This window comes from Eubalaena glacialis, chromosome 5 (assembly GCF_028564815.1).
Source record: "Eubalaena glacialis isolate mEubGla1 chromosome 5, mEubGla1.1.hap2.+ XY, whole genome shotgun sequence".
In the NCBI taxonomy this organism is placed as follows: Eukaryota; Metazoa; Chordata; class Mammalia; order Artiodactyla; family Balaenidae; genus Eubalaena; species Eubalaena glacialis.
Genome location: NC_083720.1, coordinates 116,496,568 through 116,511,917, shown reverse-complemented (window position 1 = coordinate 116,511,917; position 15,350 = coordinate 116,496,568). Strand labels below are relative to the sequence as shown.

The 15,350-nt window shown below is 34.5% G+C and overlaps 1 protein-coding gene across 4 annotated transcripts in view; it reads right to left on the bottom strand.

The window, feature by feature from the left end:
* Positions 1-15,350, bottom strand: part of LRBA (LPS responsive beige-like anchor protein) — a 776,641-nt gene that overhangs the window by 184,006 nt on the left and 577,285 nt on the right. The window lies entirely within an intron of this gene.

Below are 15,350 nucleotides of genomic sequence, written 5' to 3'. Positions count from 1 at the left end.
TTTGATAAAGGAGGCAAGAATATACAATGGAGAAATGACAGCCTCTTCAATAAGTGGTGCTGGGAAAACTGGACAGCTACATGTAAAAGAATGAAATTAGAACACTTCCTAACACCATACACAAAAATAAACTCAAAATGGATTAAAGACCTAAATGTAAGGCCAGACACTGTAAAACTCTTAGAGGAAAACCTAGGCAGAACACTCCATGACATAAATCACAGCAAGATTCTTTTTGACTCACCTCCTAGAGAAATGGAAATAAACAGAAAAATAAACAAATGGGACCTAATGAAACTTAAATGCTTTTGCACAGCAAAGGAAGCCATAAACAAGATGAAAAGACAACCCTCAAATGGGAGAAAACATTTGTAAATGAAGCAACTGACAAAAGATTAATCTCCAAAATATACAAGCAGCTCATGCAGCTCAATATCAAAAAAACAAACAACCCAATCCAAAAATGGGCAGAAGACCTAAATAGACATTTCTCCAAAGAAGATATACAGATTGCCAACAAACACATGAAAGAATGCTCAACATCACTAATCATTAGAGAAATGCAAATCAAAAATACAATGAGGTATCACCTCACACCAGTCAGAATGGCCATCATCAAAAAATCTACAAACAATAAATGCTGGACAGGGTGTGGAGAAAAGGGAACCTTCTTGCACTGTTGGTGGGAATGTAAATTGATACAGCCACTATGGAGAACTGTATGGAGGTTCCTTAAAAAACTAAAAATAGAACTACTATACGACCCAGCAATCCTACTACTGGGCATATACCCTGAGAAAACCATAATTCAAAAAGAGTCATGTACCATAATGTTCATTGCAGCTCTATTTACAATAGCCAGGACATGGAAGCAACCTAAGTGTCCATCGACAGATGAATGGATAAAGAAGATGTGGCACATATATACAATGGATATTACTCAACCATAAAAAGAAATGAAATTGAGTTATTTGTAGCGTGGTGGATGGACCTAGAGACATTTATACAGAGTGAAGTAAGTCAGAAAGAGAAAAACAAATACCATATGCTAACACATATATATGGAATCTTTAAAAAAAAAAAAAAGGTTCTGAAGAACCTAGGGTTAGGCAGGAATAAAGACACAGACATACAGAATGGACTTGAGGACACAGGGAGGGGGAAGGGTAAGCTGGGACGAAGTGAGAGAGTAGCATTGACATATATACACTACCAGTGGTAAAACAGACAGCTAGTGGGAAGCAGCCACATAGCACAGGGAGATCAGCTGGGTGCTTTGTGTCCACCTAGAGGGGTGGGATAGGGAGGGTGGGAGGGAGACTCAAGAGGGAGGAGATATGGGGATGTATGTATATGTATTGCTGATTCACTTTGTTATACAGCAGAAACAAACACACCATTGTAAAGCAATTATACTGCAGTAAAGATGTTAAAAAAAAAGTGAACACAAAACATAAACACTGTCACCAAAGTTTATTGCTTTACTTGCCTCTTAACTTTTATATTTGTATATCCACATCTACGAATCCAAATGAAAGCCTTTAATTCCGTGTGTTGTTGAAACTTTTTAAAGAAGCCAATGAATTTTATTTTGTGCCTCTCTACCCCTGCCTTCCTCCCCCACCCCCAAAGAGAAGAAAATAAAAGAATAGCCTCCGTCATTTAAGTAATGTTGCCACTGTTAGGGGGTGCAGGAACTATTTTGTGTCAGTTGCAGCAGCTCTTTTATCTAAATGACAAATAAACAAACAGACTCATCAACACTTACTCAACCTTGGCTTCTAGGATATTTCATCATGTGCTATATGCAGCTGAGATGCTTTGGCACTTATCTGCACACACTCTACATTTTATTTAGTATTGTCGAGAAAATACTTTCATTGGCACACTACTATGGCTTTTAAAGTTAACAAATAAGCACTTTTGTTTTCAAGTACCAGAGCAGATTTTGATGCCTTGAAAACACACGTTCTTCCAAGTGGCAGTAAACATATAACTCCTATACTATTTCAATTTAACAAACACATCTTGGGAAAAAGATAGTATTCCATTTTACTAATTGTACCTATGTAGAATCTAAATCATTTCAGAGGCTCACATTGGTAGATTTAGTAGCAACGCCTTCACAGTTCTATGTTATTTAGCTATGGTTCATATTAAGTGATTTTCATTCTAGGTATTTATCTGTTTGAGAAAGGCACATAAATCAATTAAAATAGTCTGATAATCCAATGTCATTGTTGAGCTAAATGCCTGGAAGTATCCAAAAAATAATCTTAACAATCCAAGGTCAACTAAAAAAAAGATGTTCTAAGTAATTATGAAAATGACAAACACCCAAGAGGCTCAATGCTATTATAACAAAACCTATTCATTTGCTGAGCGATTCACCTGTCCAATTAAAGAAACACTTAGGACCATTAAAATCAGGAGTTCTGGTCCAAAGAAGTGACAAAGGAGGCTCCTGAACTCACTTCTTCCCACAGAGAAACTGAAAATTCAGCTACACATGGAACAATTCCCTCTGAAAGAAATCTAAAACCTAGCTGGGCAACTCTTACACCTTGGGCAAGTAAGAAAAACCCACATCATAACAGGTAAGAAAGGGTATGACACAATCTCACAAACCTCACCCCTGACAGTGACACACCAGCTGACGCACCACTGGGAGGGAATTCACAACCCACGGATTCTCCCTGAGGAGTGAGTTTGGGACCAAACACCTAGCACCTCAACATTTAAGACTTCCACTTGTGAGACAGGCCCCCAAAACACCTAGCTGTGAAAGCCAATGAGGCTTGCATTCTCAAGACCCACAAGACTATACAGGCATACCTCGGAGATACTGCAGGTTTGGTTCCAGACCACTGCAATAAAGTAAATACAGCAATACAGAGAGTCACGTGAATTTTTTGGTTTCCCAGTGCATATAAAAGTTATGTTTACACTATACTGTAGTCTATTAAGTGTGCAATAGCATTATGTCTAAAAAAACAATGTACGTGTCCTAATTTTAAAATACATTATTGCTAAAAATGCTAACCATCTTCTGAGTCTTCAGTAGTCATAATCTTTTTAATGGTGGAGGGTTTGAAATATTGCAAAAATTACCAAAATATGACACAGACACAAAATGAGCAAACGCTGTTGAAAAAATGGCACTTATAGACTTGTTCAAGGCAGGGTTGCCACAAACCTTCAATTTGTAAAAAACTCAATATCTGCAAAGCACGATAAAGTAAAGCACAACAAAACAAGATATGCCTGTACAGCAGAAAAAGAACAAAACAAAACAAAACACAGTTCCTAATGGGCTCTCACTCCAAAAGGATGGAATAGGGAAAACAGGAGTATACTGTTTTAAGGTTTGAAGACTATACATGAAATGGTATATTATTATTTGAAGAAAGGCTGTCATAAGTTGAAGACATATATTTCAAACCATAAAGAAACCACTAAACTTAAAAAAGAGGTATAGGGCTTCCCTGGTGGCGCAGTGGTTAGGAATCCGCCTGCCAATGCAGGGGACACGGGTTCGAGCCCTAGTTCAGGAAGATCCCACATGTTGCAGAGCAGCTAGGCCCGTGCACCACAACTACTGAGCCTGCGCTCTAGAGCCGGTGCTCTGCGACGAGAGAGGCCACCGCAATGAGAGGCCCGCGCACAGCAATGAAGAGTAGCCCCCGCTCACCACAACTAAAAAAAGAAAGCCCACGCGCAGCCACGAAGACCCAACGTAGCCAAAAATACATAAATAAATTAATTAATAAAAAAGAGGTATAAATAACAAGACACAGTGAAGATAAAATAGAATAATAAAAATACATAATCTAAAAGAAAACAGATAAAGGGAGACAAGGTACAAAGAACTGATATAAGGGATAAAAAACAGATGGCAAGAAAGTACATTTAAACTGACTATATCAAAAATTACATTAAATGTAAAAGGTCTCAACAACCCAATTAAAATGCAGAGCTTATCAGAATGGGTATAAAAGCAAGACTCCATTATATATTGTCCACAGAAAAGAAATTTAAAAAATAAAGCCATAGACAGGTTTAAAAAAATGATAGAAAAAGATAGTACAAGTAATAATCAAAATAACACTGTCATATCTACATCAACATCAGAAAAGGTAGACTTCAGAACATGGACTATTACCAGGTATGAAAGGAGACCTTACATAAAGATAATGGGATTCATTTATAAGGAAAACATAACAATCTGAAATGTGTATGCACTGTATTAGTTTCCTAGAGCTCCTATGACAAACTACCACAAACTGTGTGGCCTAAAACAATAGAAATTTATTTTCTCACAGTTCTGGAAGTTAGAAGTCCAAAATAAGGTGTTGGCAGAGCCATGCTCTCTTGCAAGCCTCTAGGGGAGGATCCTTCCTTGCCTCTTCCAGCTCTTGTAGCCCCAGGTATTCCTTGACTTCTGGCAACATAACTCCAACTTCTGTTTCCATCACTACATGGTATTCTTTCTTTTGATGTCTGTTTTAACATGGTGTTTTCATCTTCTTCTTATGAAAACACCAGTCATGTTGGAATTAGGCCCATCCTAATGACCTCATCTTAACTTCATTACATTTGCCAAGACCCTATTTACAAATAAGGTCATGTCCACAGGTGCCAGGAGTTAGGATTTCAACATATCTTTTAGGGAGACATAATTCAACTCATAACAGGTACCCAAAAACAAACGCTAAAAATAAAAAATAAAACAAAAACTTGAGAGAAATGAAAAAAGATACACACAAATCTAAATTACAGTTGGAGAAGTCAACACTCCTCTCTCAGTAATCAACAGAACAAGTAGATATAAAATTAGTAAGGATATAGAAGATATTAACAACACTCTCAACCAATTTAACCTAGTTGACATGTACAGAGCACTTTATGTAATAACAGATGAGTATGTATTGTTTTCAGGTACACATGGAGCATTAACCAATGTACACCATGTTTGCAGCCATAAACCAAATTTCAACTAATTTAAAAGAACCGAAGTCATACAAAGTATGTTCTCCAATCATAATGGAATTAAACTAGAAATCAACAAGAGAAAGACATCTGACAAATCCTCAAATCTGTGGAAAGGAAACAATACTCTTCTAAATAATTTATGGGTCAATGAGAAAGTCACAGGGAAAATTAGAAAATATTTTGAAAAGAATAAAAATGAAAACACAATATAGAAAACTTTGTTAGACCTTACAAAATCAGTGCTTTGAGAAAAACTTGTATCATTAAGTGCTTATATTAGAAAGAAAAAGAGATCTGAAATCAATAGTTTAAAGCTTCCACCTTAAGACACTAAAAAAGAGGAGAAATTAAATCTGAATCAAGTAGAAAGAAAAACAATAAGGGAAGCAAAGGTCAGTGAAACTGAAAACAGAAAAAACAATAGAAACATATGAAACCTATAGCTACTATCGTACTTAACGATGAAAGTAAAGGCTTTTCCCCTAAGATCAGAGACAAGGCACTCTCAGCACTTCTAGTTAACATTATATAATGCAGTAAGTATTCACTGGGAGATGTAGGAAGTCCTAAAGTCTACAAAAGGCTGCTAGCATGAATAACTGAGTCTAGGAAGGTTGTAAAATATAAGGTCAATATAAAAAATTCAATTGTGTTCCCATATACTAGCAATGAACAACTGGAATTGAAAATTTTGTAACAATAAAAAACATGAAAATTTTAAGGATAAATTAACAGAATATGTACAAGAATTGTTTACTAAAAGCCATAAAACATTAGAGAGAAATTAAAGAAAACCTAAACAAATGGAAGATAAACCATATTTATGGAATGGAAGATTCAATATTGCTAATATATCATTTTTAGTAAAGATGGCCTATTGATTAAGTACAATACCAATCAAAATCTCAGCAGAATTGACAAGCTGATTCCTATATTTATTTGGGAAAAACAGAAAACCTAGCATAGCCAAAACCTTTTTGAAAAAGAAGACATAGTTGGATTCACATGACCTGATTTTATGACTAACTATAAAGCTATAGTAAACAAGACAGTGTGGTATCGATATAAGGACAGATATGCTAATTGACTGAACAGAATAGAGTCTAGAAATAGACCCACACAATATATAGTCAATTTAATTCCAACAAAGGTTCCCAGACAATTCATGAGAAAAAAAGTCTTTTCAACAAATGGTGTTGGAAGAACTGGACTTGCATTTGTAAAACAAATGAACTTCAACTGTTATTTTGCAACTATGATAGATTATAGATAAAAATAAGTAGCATCAGCAGCAACAGTAGAAGAGGGTAATAATAATTATGTTTGACACAATTTGTTTTTAGAAAAGTCAAATCACTGTTAGGTAATAATAAGCATGTAGTCAACTAAATAATCTACATCAGCAGCTTTAAATTTTTCCAGTAAGACAGGCTCCAAACATATACACGTAGAGGTGAATTCACAGGCCTCTTGCAGTAAACCCATAGTCCCCCCTTCAAGTGACCTAAGGCTACAGGTTGAAAACAACTGCTACATCTTTATCTTCCGTCCTACCAATAAGACTACTGCCATTTATATTTCGAACTCTGACTTATCTTCATCCTCTCTTCTTCCTGTTTTTTTTTTTTAATACTGTATATTTCTAAGCCTAAATGTAAGATGTCACATTTTTTCTTTGTATTTCACTAAATATTTTACATGAGTATTTCATTCTGAAAAATGATTTAAAACTTTGTATTTTAATTACTGTAATGCAAGCTGTATGATCAATTTGTAATATTGGTGAAACTGTCAAACAAATCAGGTCCTAGAACAGAATCCTGGAAAGATGGCCTAAAGAGGATGATACCTCAAGTTTATAAAGGGCATTAAACAGTGGAGTTGTAAATGATACAACAATTCTGAATGCTATGAATGTCTTCTAATCACCTTGTCTGTATTTCAGAAAGGTACCACTCAGATTTTCAAATCATTTGCTGGTTGACATTATAAATCATGAATTCACAGTTTTTTAAAAACTCCTTTTCTGAAAGTGGGACAGTCTAAAGTTAAGTCACGCAGAAATAAAATGTTTCACAGTCACATAGAAATGTGTCACAGTCACACAGAAATAAAACTATTCTTGTATAAATGGTTCCTACATAACATTCATTTGGTTATAAAACTCTTTAAAAGTAGGGACTATTTCATTCACCTTTGTTTCTCACAGTTCTCAGAACAATATCTACAAAAGGTACCCAGAAAATGTTTAGTAATCAATTATTTGAATAAAAACATTTATTCAATATAAACAGGGTACTGTAAACCTTTGTTTATGTTGAATAAATATGCTTATTCTAATAAATGGACTTGGAGAAAAAAGACTTGGACAGGAATGTGGACATGTGACTAAAAGATACGTTACTACTTACCCGCTATAAAAAGCAGACTATCACATACTCACATAAAATAAGTTTTGACTATCACAGGGAACTATAAGAATGAGAAGTTGACACAAAGATATAAAGAAAGCTCCAAATGTATACAGGTTTTTTAAATGTCTTCCTACTATATTTACTCTCTTAGAAAAAAATACTCCAGCCTGAAATCAGAAGTATAATACCAGAGCTTATTCAACTTAAAAAAATTTTTTTCTAGGTGTTTTGAAAACAATTTTTATGTGAATTTATGGTTAAGTACATGTTCCTTACTCAGGATCTACCCAAGTTAGTACACCCAGCACTAAACTAAGAAAACAGGAAGTACTATGGGATAAAACTGGTAATGCTATGTAAATAAAACAATTCATTTATAAATAATAATAAATGATCACTCCACACCACAGTAACTTAGGATGATTTGAGAATAAATACTTAACTTTGAGAAGGATTACTTGACTGGCAGTGTGTTGCTGGTACATGTCAAGATTATTCATCTCCCTGACAGTAATATTAACCACAATCCATCTCAGTTACTTCACTTTATCATTTTCTGACTAATGTTAAAAAAACAATGTCATTGAAGGCTGCTTAAACTAAGTGTAGGCTTAACCTCTGTTAGAGTCATATAAAAACTTCCACTAGAAGGTAACTTCTAGTAAAAAAACAAACCTGCTATACAGAGTGCTAATACTTTAAAAATACAAATTTTAAAAAATAGTCATACAAAACCAATAGATTGCTTTCCTAATTTAAAAACAAAACTTCAGCAAATCCTCTAAACACACCACAATATATTGCCCCGTGTGTGTGTGTATGTTCACATTTTGCTAAACTTAATTTTAAATTGTGGGGGAAAAGTTGCACAGCCATATTTTAAACAAAATATATCACATTGAACATGTAATAATTTAAAGTTTTAAAAGATCAGTGTACCCATGAAAAATTTTCTTCAGTATTATACAAATACTACATAAAAAGCAGTTTGCTATATAGGATCCCCCAAATTAAGTACTTTGCTAAAGGTCCCTTCTAATAAATGGAGGCAGGCTGACACAAGTCTACCTAAATCCAAAAATTTCCTACTCTGGTTCTTGAATTTTATCTTTCCAGGCTATTTCCCCTTTCATTTTGGATGTTCCTTTTAGAAAACATTTGCACTTACACTCTACTTTCTATAAAATCATTTTCTTTTTCTATTAATGCAATAGTTTTTCTCTGTGAGGGTATTTATTCTTGTTTTGTTTTTAAGGCTTCTTCTGCTTCTTGAATTGTCTTTGTTTCTTCTGGTTTCTTTTATTTTTCTGTTCCATTTAGTCTCTGTTGTCCTTCACACTGAAGGCTGTCTTTAAATGTCTGCTACCTTCATTTTTAAGAACGAGGCACGAAAGAGCTGACTGAAGTACACTGAACATAAGCAGCATGTGAACGGGTCGACTTCACTGAAGAGAAATCAGGTGGGCTCCAAGCAGGATCCCTAAATGTCAGTACTTTTCAGGTCTTTTCTCTTGAGCCAGTCAGTATATCCAAAGAGTAACACAATTTTCTGTCTTACAGGGTGGGGCTGGTACAAGCCTGGCTGTCAGAGTTCCGATAGCATGACAGCAAAAGGGGTCTGGGGGCCTTCACCATTCAGTTCTTAAAGCTTTCTGTTAATCCTCCTGCTTTCCATTCCTTACCCTTCAACTCTCCCTCTGCTGTTCTTGTTGTTCTCAAATCAGAAACTTCTCCAGTACAATTTCTCCAAAAAGTAAACCTCTAGTCTTTTGCCAAGATAAAGGTAAAAGTAGTTGCATATTGGAAAGAAGTATAAATGCAAGTATTCAATGTAAACTATTCTTTCTGGTTATATCTGAAGTCTACCAGTTCAGTGATAGGGACAGATATGAGATCAAATCCTAGCCTTAACACTTGGAAAATGTATGACCTTAGAGAGCTGCTTAACTTCACTACATCTTAGTTTCATTATGTGTAAAATAAAGATAATAACACATTCCTTACAGTGTTGTTGAAGGGATTAAAGAAGGGCACTTATACAAAATGTTTGTTAAAAGCACCTACTAGGGCTTCCCTCACAATTCTACAAAAAGATTCTAACCTTTCCCAATATCATTCTTTTGCTGACTGGACTATAAACTCCCCAAGGCCAGGGAATGTAATTTATATCAAAATCCCTAAGATCCATGTGGCATATAACAGTATATTTGATGCCAAGATTAAAATATTTTTAATATATTTTGTCAGCCAATAAAAAATAGCCAAATGTGGGGTAATTTTAAATTTCTTTCTCTGCAATTATGTTTTATTTAAGTACTTTAAGATCCATTATTTACTGTTATAATACAATAACGTTTTTTTAAGTTTGAATTCCTTTGGTTTTGACTGAAGCCCAATAAATAGAAAAACAAAGTAAAAGTTATAACGCCTATCATTTTAAAACAATATTGCTCCCCCCCCCCCAAAAAAAAGAGTGTTCTTTTCCCTCTGTGACATCTAGATGGTATATTGATTCCCAGTATATCTGTTACAGAGCCTACTAAAAGGACTGGCATTCGTCAGAAACAGCACTTAAAACTTAAAGAGATAAAGAAGTGCTGTCTGATCAACAACAGTTAAATGTCGGTAGTCAATTCCAGGTCAAGATGAATGCTGTATATTAAATGTGTGTGTTAGGAGAAATATCTCACATATAAAAACACACAACCAAATGGTAGGAGATAAAAAGGAGACAGGAGGCGGGGCAGGGGTGGTGGTGGAAATCATCTACTTTTGCTCTAAACAAAGAGAGAGAGAGAGAAAAAACACAATAAATGCAAGGACAAACAATAGCAACTCATCAACCAGTAAATAAATTCAGAACAGCCTTGTCATTCAGTACTCTTCAGTTATCTCAGAATGTACGCTTTAGAAACATTTTGACCCAGACTAGAGCAATGAAAGCTGCTAGTTTAACAGAGTGTGGATGGTACAGCATTGTAAGATAGGTTTAAAACAAACAAACAAACAAACAAACAAAAACCTATGATTAACTGGGACCTGGACCAAAATTTAAAATACAGTTTGAAGATCTGATGATAGTAAACTTTGCTCAAATTCCTACACTGCAAGGTAGGGTCATTTTCCCCTAACGTTTACTTTTCTTGACTCTTAAACAAAATAACAGATCACATTGTGCTTGCACTCTACAGTTGAAAAATGCATGATTTTCCTTTTCCCTCTACCTTGAACTCTTTCTTTCAGTATTTTCCTTCACTTTAAGAATGTGAGCTCTAATAAATATTAAATACTTTTTTATACCTTGGCCAGTCCTGCTTTTTCCCCCCAATCTTCAGTTATTTTTTAGTAAAATAGTAACTTAGAAGATTTTATTTTATCTAATCTCCAGAAACTAAGAGTCCCTCGCACACACTATTACTCAATGAACAATCAATAAATGAAAAACCCAAATGAATGCTCGAGTAGTAACATCAGGTATTCTCTAGATTTAAGCAAACATGCAGCTTTTTCATAAAACAGGCTTAGTCAAAAAAGCTTGGGGCATAACCTGGGACAAACACACCAGGAGTAGGCAATTGGGAAAAGCTTTCCTTTTTCAAGCAATGGAATGCTGGTTGTCTCTTACCATGCATTTCAGCATGAGAGGTGAAAAGCAACTTGATAAAATAACATCAAAACAGACTTAGCAATTGATGCCAAACGTAGAAAGCAGTATAGCATATTGCAGCGTTTCTCAAGGTTTCTGGGCCAAAACTCATAGTAAGAAGTCTGTCACTTCAAATCATAACCCAGCACACACACACACACACACACACACACACACACATCTTAAGCAGAAGATTCATACATGATGCACATTACTTTCTTTTTTTAATGTAATGCTATACTATTCTATTCCTTTATTAAAATGCTAGTTGTGAACTGCACAGTGTTTAAATTCTGGTTCTATCCACTAGCTGTGTGACTTTGTACAACTTGCTTAACCTCATGGTGCCTCAATTTCTGTCCCTGTAAAAGACAATAATAACGTTACCAATCTTAGAAGGCCTTTGTGAGGGTTAAAAGAATTAACACATGTGATATTCTTAAATAAGAGCCTGGCATATACTAAGTCCTTAATAAACATTAGTTAACAGTAATAAAGTGAGAGGTTCCTACCTTCTGAAATTTACAGCTGAGTTTTCATTTGCAAGATTTCACTTGGAAATGGATAGTTCATTTCAATCTAACAACATACTTGTTTTTTGGAATAGGTATCCAGGTATATACATTAAATATTCCAAAATAACTATGTTGATCAATTAGAACAGAAATGATTGTACCTGATTATCTTGATTTTCCTCACTTAGAAAACTAGCTTACACAATCAATCTCCTACTAAGGAAATAAATAAATAAATAAATCACAATAGCACAAAAAAATCTTACTAATCCACCAAGGAAGCCCTGGTACTGAAACAATCAGACATCATAATTTGTTTTTATGGTATGACATTTTGTAAATATATTCCTGTCCTAATTATAACTTCTTATAAAGAAAAGACCAAAAAAAATGTTCTTATCTCTTCCAAGGAGACTGTCAAAATATAAAAATCAGTATGTATTTGTAAAATATAGATTAATGTCACTTCAAAGTTTATGCATGGTTAGATCTGTCTTCTCATCAGTCAGAATTTCAGACTAGTGATGAAACAACAGGGAAAGTGGAGAAAAAAAATCAACTTCAAAACTGATCTCTACTTTTTTTCAGCTTTAAAAGAATAAATTAAACCATTATGTTAAATGAGGAGTTTCTCAATACAAGGAAATATTAAATTTTCATTGTGATTTTCAGACTAGACATTTTTTTTGCACTGCCCCATTTAGACTTTCTTTTTGAACAGAATGATCAGAAACATAATACAGAAGAAAGGGTGTTGATTACATTAATTCAGCTTCAGAAAGAGAATTCCCTGTGCAACATGGAAGAGATTACCAAATAAAATTGTAGCTTTGTATCAATGCTACTAAAACTCCTCTGAAAACCAGCTTAGGGGAAATTAAATGGACATAAACACGCATAAATAATTCAATGCATTTTAAAGCTAGTCAGGCTATATTATCTACTTAAGAAGGAGGGTAAGATCTGTTTATATTTTAAATTAAGCTTTGCACACACTGTTTCCTTTGATTTCACAAGTTTATTTAAACAAATAGTAATGTTTGCTAAATGTATACTATGGGAAAAACTTCAATATAATTCTATTATAATCGTTTTTCATGCAGATATAGCTCATTTTATGTATGTGATGCATTCCTGAAAATATGTATGTATATAAACAGATATTTCAAAATGGAATCATACTGTAAACATTAGGCAGACTTTAATACCAATAGGAATGAGATACATTTTATAAAGTAAACAATGTTATACATGGAAAGTACAATTTTCAAATACCTGATATGCTTATTTCACTTAAAATAATTCAGTTAATTCCAAACTCACTTATTTCCATGAATATTTAATGAAAACAATTAGTAGTAGCAGAATTCCATTTTCATGAACTTGAATGACTTTTGTAGCATTTGAACTACTGCTGCTTTATAGGAAAGGAGATGCTGTAGGTTATGTGGTTGAGTATTAGAGCTCCCTACTTCTTCCCAGCTCTGCTAATCGCACTACTGTTGGCTAGCCAATTAAGTGCTGTTCAGCTAGTGTTGAAAACACTCTTTATAAATTTTCCTTCCTCAGCACAAAATGCAATTCTTTCACAAAATCTCTTATAATATAAAAATGGATACTACTACAATTAAACACACTAAATCACAAAAGTGATATTTTTATGTCTTTGTATAGTGGATATGGACATTTATAGATAGAGAATAATGAAAATAACTCTTTTGCTTTGGCTTCTGAACCCCTTTTTACTTTTAATCTAATAAAATAAAAAAAGCAAAATTTCTATTGCTTGTCTAGTGGGGCATAAAAATAACCTTATTTATCACATACAGAAGATAAGTTATAAAGACATGAGTTAAAACAGTGTTTTACACACCTAGCAAAAGTATTTGGCAAGTTCCTTAGAAACAGCTGCAACATACAAATAAGATTCAATTTGAATAAAAGATTCTATTTACCTGGCAAATAATAACAGCATTTTGCTGATACTATTTCATCGGATTCTCATAATGAAAAAATTCATAGAACCTACTTTTAAAAAATTGTTTTGAAGGCTTTCTTCTGGTCATGTAAGATTTTTAGTGGAATAGAGAACAAAGATGAGGGTCAGAGAACGGAGGCTTTTGGCAAGGAAGTAGTAAGACGAGGTGATAGGGTTATGGGAGCTCTTGTTCAGGTACAGTGATGGCAGAAGAGAGAAATACCGCCTCAGCAGAAAAATCCAAATAGCCTCCCACTTAGCACCACTGCTAACTGTTCCATCAAGACATAAACATGCACCTTGTCCACAATCCATCTAACTACTCACTGCACCTTAAAGAGCCTACAAAAAGTCCTCTAAAGCACAAAACATCTTAATAAGTTATGTGCTTAAATAGAAGTCCAAACAGAAGGACTCAGCTTAAACAAAAAAAAGGCAATTCTTCTAGATGTCTAGAAAGGTTATATATTTATTTTGTGAGGCAAATTTTACATTTTAACAATTTAATGAAAAATGAGATCTTTACTTTCACTTACATAAAATTCAAATAAAGGATAGTAGGATATAATAGCCTGAGAATTAAAGAGCTGTCCAGTTTTTACTATTGACCTACTGCACGGCTCACTACACAAGTCAAACTAATACAGTCCTCATTTATTAGACAAGAGAGTTCTACAGATTCCAGTGAAATACTACAGGGTCTTAGAACAAATACAATACCTAAATGTAAGTAAGGCTTTCCTTTTTAAAAAAAAAAAACCCCAAAAAACATTTATCCACTTATTATAACTCATAGTCAATGGGTCACCTAGGAAATTCTGCTGATCTGGGCCACAGCTGGCTGCTCTTGGTTGTGCTTGCTCATATGTTTGTGGTCAGCTGAGGGCTGGCTCGTGTAGGATGGCCTCAGCTCACACAGCTCAGCCATCCTCCAGGTGTCAGTCCTGGCCCTCCAGCTAGTTAACCTGGGCATGTTGTTCTCAAGGTGATCAAAGAAAAGTAAAAGCAGAAACATGCAGGCGCTTTTTCAAACCTCTATTTTGTGTATAGTTTACTAATTACCTCTTTTTCTCCCCTTACTGGCCTTTTTATTGTTTTTGTTTTTTAATTGTTATAAAATATACATAACATGAACCTTACCATTTTAACCACTTTTAAGTGTAAGTTCAGTGGCATTACATTCAGGTTGTTGGCCAACCATCACCACCTTCCATCTCCAGAACTTGTTTCATCTTGCAAAACTGAGACTCTATATCCATTAAGTGAGTCTCCATTCCTCCCTCCCCCCACCAGGCCCTGGCAACCACCATTCTACTTTCTGTCTCTATGAATTCGACTACTCTAAATACCTCACATGAGTGAAATCACACAGTGTTTGTCCTTTTGTGAATGGCTTATTTCACTTAGCATAATGTCTTCAAGGTTCATCCATATTGCAGCATGTGTCAGAGGTTCCTTCCTCTTTAAGGCTGAACAATATTCCACTGTATATATGTACCACATTCTGTTTATCCATTTATCCAACAGTGGATACTTGGATTGCTTCCATCTTTTGGTTATTGTAAATAATACTATTATAAATATGAAAATTGGTATACAAATACCTCTTCGAGTCTCTGCTTTTATTTCTCTTGGGTATATATTCAAAAGTAGACTAGCTGGATCTTAAGGTAATTCTATTTTTTATTTTGAAGGAACTGCCATACTTTTTTCCATGTCAGCTTCACCATTTTACAGTCCCACCAGCAGTCCACAAGGGCTCTAATTTCTCCACATCTTCACCAATACTTGTTATTTTATGATTA